Raw genomic sequence first — 7883 nt, 5'->3', positions numbered from 1 at the left:
TCGCATTGAGGACTCTTATAGAACAGAGCAAGAACAGCGCGACAGCGCGATCCGCGGAAGGCCGTAAAACCAGCGCTGACCAGTGAGGCCGATACACCACACCGCACTGTCGAGGCTGACCGACCAGAACACACTGGTGCGGCTAATGTAGTATACCACACTAGGAGGCCTTTGCACATTACCACCCTGTCGAAGGCGATCCACGAGAACATATTGGTGAGGCTAGCGCACAAAACCACACTGGGGTTTCATCTGTGAGATTACTAGAAAGACATGCTCAAATTGAACATGTCCCACGACTAATTCCATAAAAGTCTGTAATTTATAAAACAATGATTTCTGGGATAACAGCCTCCCTCAAACGTGTGCTCTGGTCGATCAGATTGCCCAGTGTGGCCTTGTGCATCATCCCAGTGTGGATTTGTGCATTCGTGTTACCAGTGTGCTCTAGACAACTCTAGTAGGACAATGCACTTTAGTACACTGTCCAGCTGATTATCCAGAACACACTGGTGACGTTAATGCACAGGACCACAGTGCGGAGACTGAGCACAATGCCACTCTGTTACGCTGGTGAACCTGGACGCATTGGAGAGGCCATTGCACAAGACGTCACGGGGAGTCTGATGCACCAGACCAGACTAGGGAGGTCGACACAGCGGATCTCATTGAGGACACTGAAGGAACAAAGTACATGCTGAGGACGATACGCCAGCGCGTACGAGTGAATCCCATACACCACACCACAGTGTGGAGGGTGAGCAACCAGAGCACACTGGTAACACTAATGCACAATGGATGGACCAGAGCACATTTGTGAGGCGAGCACACTTGGGTAGGCCAGTGCAAGAGACCACACAGGCAAAGCTGTTGGACCAGACCTACTGGTGAGGATAACACAATAGACCACACCGGGTGGCCGATGCACTAGACCACTCTTGGGGGTGACCCGATACGCAGCCAAAACCCGAAACACCACGTTAAGGTCAGCAAAGTTTTAACAATCAAATCAGGTAAAGCACAAGGAGTCAGAAGAAAGGCCAGGAAGTGCGCTCACGTACCCACCAAACAATAGTAAGGAAATAGTTGTTACTCACCACAAGAAGCAACGGCATGACACATCAAACAGTTGAAAATTAAACCGGGTATCATAAGTCATTTTACTAAAGGAAGGACACCAGAGTTTTTATTAAAGCCAGATAGTATTTATTAGTTAAAAGAAAAAGACAGCAATTAGAAATTAGAAAACCCCCACGACGTAAAATTGAAAATTTAACATTTAAGATGAAATTGAATTAATAGCAAGAAAAATAATCTAATCATATGCTAAGGTTTATAACGGGGCCCCACGAACTAGAACTAATGAAATTATTATTAGTATAAAATGAACAAACATCAGTTAAAACGCCAAGTCACATGAACTACCCAGTTCAATCAAAGGGCAGTCCTCACAGGGAGACCAGTAAGTTAATCCACTAAAAACACAACACGTAGGGAGAAGTAAAAATTAGCAAACGAATCAGAATAATATATTACAGGGATGCAACAGAAGGGGGACCGACAAAACATTCAATAAATTAAAGGAAACTCAAGAAATCAAGTCCAGAAGGACGAACCAGGAAGCAAAATTATCCACCGTCAGGACTTGTTTTTTCAACAATCATCACCAACATCCGTTGCTATGCCGACGGACCCACGCCACAACATCGCAAAATCAAATCCCACCAGAATCAAAGGCAGAAATAAAAATCAAATTTAGGTAAAAGGACCCAAAGGGTAAGAAAAATAAGTAGGAAACCCGGAAAACAATCAAATAAGTTCACTGCCCCTTGACTAGAGCAAAGTAGTTCAAAATCAGTCACATTACCATGAAATTAACAGCGTCGTTAAAATTAGTTTAGTATCGTATTCAATTCTCTCATAAAACAATTTAGATTGAAATTTACTAGTCCTTCAGCAAAACATTACAAGGATCCAGTGCCAATAATAGTATTTGATAAATCCACTCCGCACTGCAATATATTTTATACCAAGTTTTTTTTAAAGAGAGTGATCGCTTCTACGCAGGCAATTTCTAGACACATCACCTCTTCCGTGCGATTTATTTCCTTTTTACTTCGGTTCCCCAATATCGAAAGATCAGAAGTTTGAAAGGACGCCGGTCACCATTTTATCTTCATGTTTTCCAAAAGAAGTTTAATAAACAAAGATACATACAGTTTGTGGACGTTCCCCAGGTGAAATAAAAAGCAGCAAATTCCGAGGGCTAATAGGTGAGCCCTCTCACCCGTAAATCTTCAGCCGTTGTCCATCACGTTTTTTGGAAGATACTTAAGTACCAAGTAGCCACTCGACACACGATACATCTTCCAGTCACTACAGAAAAATGGCCACCTTCTTAATGCAACAAAGGCCTCGCTGAGGCAGAAAACTCCCATTGGCCAGTGGGCGGAGCGACGTAGTACCAAGTTTCCGACTAGATGTCAGCTTGTATAAGGAAAAGATACTCACGCCATCTCGGAGTCAAAGAGAGTATTAGAACTAGAAGTAGTTAGGGAGAGCGACGACAGGAATTCAAAGTAAATTAAGGTGGAAAAATACCAATTTCTACGAGCATTAGCGCCAGGTCCAAAAACGTTAGGAAGGAGAAGGTGAAAGAATATGACACCTCGGTGTCAGCCTTCTCCCCCGATACTTCGCTTATCTAGTACATATCTTCGCCACTGTGGTCAGAAGTATACTAAAAAAAATTGTGTCACAGTCCAAATCGAAACGACCTCAATTACCAGTCCAAGAAGTAAAATTCGATCAGTCAGAAAAATTTCTGGAGGTGGATTGAAGCTTGGTCCCACTTTAAGGTATGTATTAACGTTCAAAATCGCCTTTTTCGCCCAAAAATGCCATTTTAATTTTTTCACTGGAAATGAAAGCTGCAAGTCTCTACTTCAAAATGAGATATAATTCATACATATATTCCAACTGTAAGTATCCGAAAATAAGATTTAAATAGCCACGTGCGCGCGTGATAAGGGGCGTGGCTGCAGTGTCCTGCTTATATGTAAACATCTTGTCAGATTTTCTTATTCAAATTTACCTCTTTGGTGTCACATGCCTCCTGAGTACATAGTTCATAGTTCTGACTAACAGATGTCAATACTTGTATATTCCAAAGACTTTTATTCCATTGATAGGCAACGGATATAAACAAAACTTAGTTGTGGCCAAGTGGTCTTTCACATTGTGACCGAAGAGTTTGTTTCTCTGTGAGTGTGTACACAATGGGTTCTAAAAGCCGATGTGGAGCAAAGAGAAAGAGAAAATTTCATGGAAACAGACATAGCATGGCGAATGTCAGTGTTACTTGTGCTATCAGTATAAATAGTGAGACGGAAGGTAGGCCTAATGTAAGGGAATAATTTGCTAGTGATTCTCAGTCCAAACTTTCGTCTGTAAATATTGAATCTAATAGTGTTAGTGACATTTACAATGTCATTATTGACATAGAGTGCTTTACACGTATATTATCTGCATTAGCCTGCCCTAGTTGGTTCAGCTGTAATACAGTTTTTGTGAAAAACCTAGAAATTCTGAGATTTGGTTGGGGAATGTCCCTTGCATTGTTTTGCAGCAACTGTGATTATGAATTCCGCAACTGACAGGAGCACTCATCGATAAGAGGCAAAATTATTTGGAATTGCTTTAGGTTCCAACACAAGCAGTATTCACGCCATGTCAAATGGCATATGGGCCACATTGTACCATTTGACAGCAACAAAGGACCGTCCCACCCACCATTAGTGTCCTGTAGGAACTGACAGCTGGTGCTCATATCAGTGAGCCAAAGCAAAGAATGAGATAGAACAATTTTAATACAAACCAGGTCTGTCCTTTGGTATTCTTCAAGCAGTGAAGCCTATATACACTGACTGACAGAGCAAATGCAACACCAAGAAGGAGTGGTCACAACTTTATGCCAATTGCAGAGTAGACTGACGTCACTGAGGTATGCTCATGATGTGAAATGCGCCGCTGTGCTGCGCACGTAGCGAACGATAAATGGGACACGGCGTTGGCGAATGACCCACTTCGTACCGTGATTTCTCAGCCGACAGTCATTGTAGAACGTGTTGTCGTGTGCCACAGGACACGTGTATAGCTAAGAATGCCAGGCCGCCGTCAACGGAGGCATTTCCAGCAGACAGACGACTTTACGAGGGGTATGGTGATCGGGCTGAGAAGGGCAGGTTGGTCGCTTCGTCAAATCGCAGCCGATACCCATAGGGATGTGTCCACGGTGCAGCGCCTGTGGCGAAGATGGTTGGCGCAGGGACATGTGGCACGTGCGAGGGGTCCAGGCGCAGCCCGAGTGACGTCAGCACGCGAGGATCGGCGCATCCGCCGCCAAGCGGTGGCAGACCCGCACGCCACGTCAACCGCCATTCTTCAGCATGTGCAAGACACCCTGGCTGTTCCAATATCGACCAGAACAATTTCCCGTCGATTGGTTGAAGGAGGCCTGCACTCCCGGCGTCCGCTCAGAAGACTACCATTGACTCCACAGCATAGACGTGCACGCCTGGCATGGTGCCGGGCTAGAGCAACTTGGATGAGGGAATGGCGGAACGTCGTGTTCTCCGATGAGTCACGCTTCTGTTCTGTCAGTGATAGTCACCGCAGACGAGTGTGGCGTCGGCGTGGAGAAAGGTCAAATCCGGCAGTAACTGTGGAGCGCCCTACCGCTAGACAACGCGGCATCATGGTTTGGGGCGCTATTGCGAATGATTCCACGTCACCTCTAGTGCGTATTCAAGGAACGTTAAATGCCCACCGCTACGTGCAGCATGTGCTGCGGCCGGTGGCACTCCCGTACCTTCAGGGGCTGCCCAATGCTCTGTTTCAGCCGGATAATGCCCGCCCACACACTGCTCGCATCTCCCAACAGGCTCTACGAGGTGTACAGATGCTTCCGTGGCCAGCGTACTCTCCGGATCTCTCACCAATTGAACACGTGTGGGATCTCATTGGACGCCGTTTGCAAACTCTGCCCCAGCCTCGTACGGACGACCAACTGTGGCAAATGGTTGACAGAGAATGGAGAACCATCCCTCAGGACACCATCCGCACTCTTATTGACTCTGTACCTCGACGTGTTTCTGCGTGCATCGCCGCTCGCGGTGGTCCTACATCCTACTGAGTCGATGCCTTGCGCATTGTGTAACCTGCATATCGGTTTGAAATAAACATCAATTATTCGTCCGTGCCGTCTCTGTTTTTCCCCAACTTTCATCCCTTTCGAACCACTCTTTCTTGGTGTTGCATTTGCTCTGTCAGTCACTGTATGAGCGACTCACCGACCCAGAAATGCTAAGTCCTTGCATGGATTGACTCAAAATAATGAGTCATTTAATGCCATGGTATGGAGAAGGTGTCCTAAGGAGACATAAATGTGGAGCTTGATACCTTAAAAATTAGAAGTGATGGATGCTGTTTGCCATTTCAACTGGGAACACGGAGTGGAAATATAAATACTGAAGAGGATGGGATTTGCTCCTTTGAAGCTGATGCAATACGGTTGCACAAAGGTGCAAAACAAAGTACTGCAGAACAAAAGAAGAGGAGGCAGTACTTGAGAGGCAGAAGAAAACTAAAAGAAGACAAGAAACTTCTAAAAGTGGGTCCAACCTATGGAGCAGGCAAGTTTCTAGGTGCCCAAATAAGTGGATTATGTTCATAACTTGATCTTAAAACTTCAGTGCTGTTTTTCTTTAATGTAACTTTTTGCACACCTTCCCACATTTCAAATAAATTTAAATTTAAAATTGAGATAGAAAAATCAATGATAGATTAAATTAAAGCTAATGAATGTGGAAATGTTGTAAACTAGTACTGTCTTAATTGACGTCCGAAACGGGGGAGGAGCTTACCGTCAGCTGTTTCCAATATGGCGGCGGGATAGTGACGGGATGTAAACACGACAGTGATCGGGTGTGCGTCTGTAGGATTTATTATGTGTTCAAAATGTCTTTGGTGTCGTATGCGCAACTGTTGAGAGTTGTCGGAGATTTCATGCGTCCATTAGTGGAAGGGGAAGAAATATTAAAGCGTAATTACTTGATATGTGTAGGTAAAAAGTTTGAAACAGAAGATGAAACTGGTTGTGTTTACAATCATCCCACATCGATTCAAAACAGCACAAAGTTAATGTTGTCTTGAACAAGGGGGTGAAAATGTGAAGTGCAACTGTATATGTAAAGCGGGTTTGTCAGAGAAATGTTACCGCTGACACGCTAATTCACCTTAAGAGTTAAGCTACTGTAATTTTCCACTATTAGAGGTTATGGAGTAATTTCTTAGCCAGGTGACGGGGGAGTTACCTGTTTTGTAAACTGTAATCTTGGGGAAGAAAGAAAATAATAATTCTACTAAGTAAATGTTGTAAAGCAAATAAATCTAGGCTTTATACAGGCCTGTGTTGGAACAGCCCACATAAACCTAAATGTTCTTCCATTTTTACCATCAGCACAAAAGTTAGAACTTAGAACCGACAATAATAAGTATAAAAAAATTATAAGTACCTACAGAATATGCAGAGCAAAGTTGGAAAATTATAATTTAAGAGTACTATAACCTCTACAGTCACAGCTGTTTGGGGTTGAAGAATACTTGCTTTGTCCAATTCTACCAAATAATTAGGTTATGGCTTCTAATTTATGATGACCGGGCGAGTTGGCCGTGCGGTTAGGAGCGTGCAGCTGTGAGCTCGCATCCGGGAGATAGTGGGTTCGAACCCCACTGTCGGCAGCCCTGAAGATGGTTTTCCGTGGTATCCCATTTTCTCACCAGGCAAATGCTGGGGCTGTACCTTAATTAAGGCCACGGCCGCTTCCTTCCCATTCCTAGACCTTTCCCGTCACATCGTCACCATAAGACCTCTCTGTGTCAGTGTAACGTAAAACAAATAGCAAAAAAAGCTAATTTATGACGCCAAAATACTACATATTTTCTTTCATTGATAGAAGTATTATATAGGCAATTTAAATTCAGTGCTTAATTACTATCAGTTAAAGATATTACTCACATGTAGATAGTTAATTTACTGTCTGCTGTTACACATATGAAGAAGTTTACAAAGAGCGGATAACATTCTATGTGCGGCACAGAAGTATTAGGCTACAAGTTTATCAGTATTTTTGATGTAGCTAAATCTTTGTGAATACAAATTAGAGATAATAACTATCAATGAGTACAATAAACAGTACCGGTACCTACGCTGTGGAAAGAAGTCGTCTTCACGAGAATGCAGACTGCGCACTGTCATGTATCGCGCAACGCGTTTTCCAATTGACAGCGCGGAAACCCATCTTTCTCTCTGAACTTTTTGTACAGGAAAGTAGTGACCAGATTTCGCATCCGTTTTATACGATTTGCAACCTTATACAGAGCAGTACCTCCTCAAATTTGACCATTTTCTTTCTGTTTCCATCACGACGTCAATGCTTCGCCATGTAAATATACCTCACCAGTCACTATGTTGCAGCTTCAACATTCTACCGCGTGGCTGCGCCATCCAACTTTTCGGACGTCAATATTGTGAATATTGTTATTATTTTTATAGCCATTGTAACACGGGTGATTAATTATTTTTAAACTTTTATTAAAAATTATGTCTAGCTCCCTTTCTGTTTTTGATAATTAGAAGATCCTAGTTCACAACTTTCTATGAATGAAATACTTCAACTTGGTAAAAATTTCAAGATTATAACATTTTTGGAAATTTTATGACATTTTGGGAAAATGTGTGTGTTTTTTCATTAAACTAAATGCATTATACGAAACTGTTAGTCTAATATTTTTTCTTTTACGGTACGAAACTCAAAAAATTC

This window comes from Anabrus simplex, chromosome 6 (assembly GCF_040414725.1).
Source record: "Anabrus simplex isolate iqAnaSimp1 chromosome 6, ASM4041472v1, whole genome shotgun sequence".
Taxonomy (NCBI): Eukaryota; Metazoa; Arthropoda; class Insecta; order Orthoptera; family Tettigoniidae; genus Anabrus; species Anabrus simplex.
The sequence above is the reverse complement of the archived record's forward strand: the minus strand, read 5'-3'. Positions refer to the sequence as shown.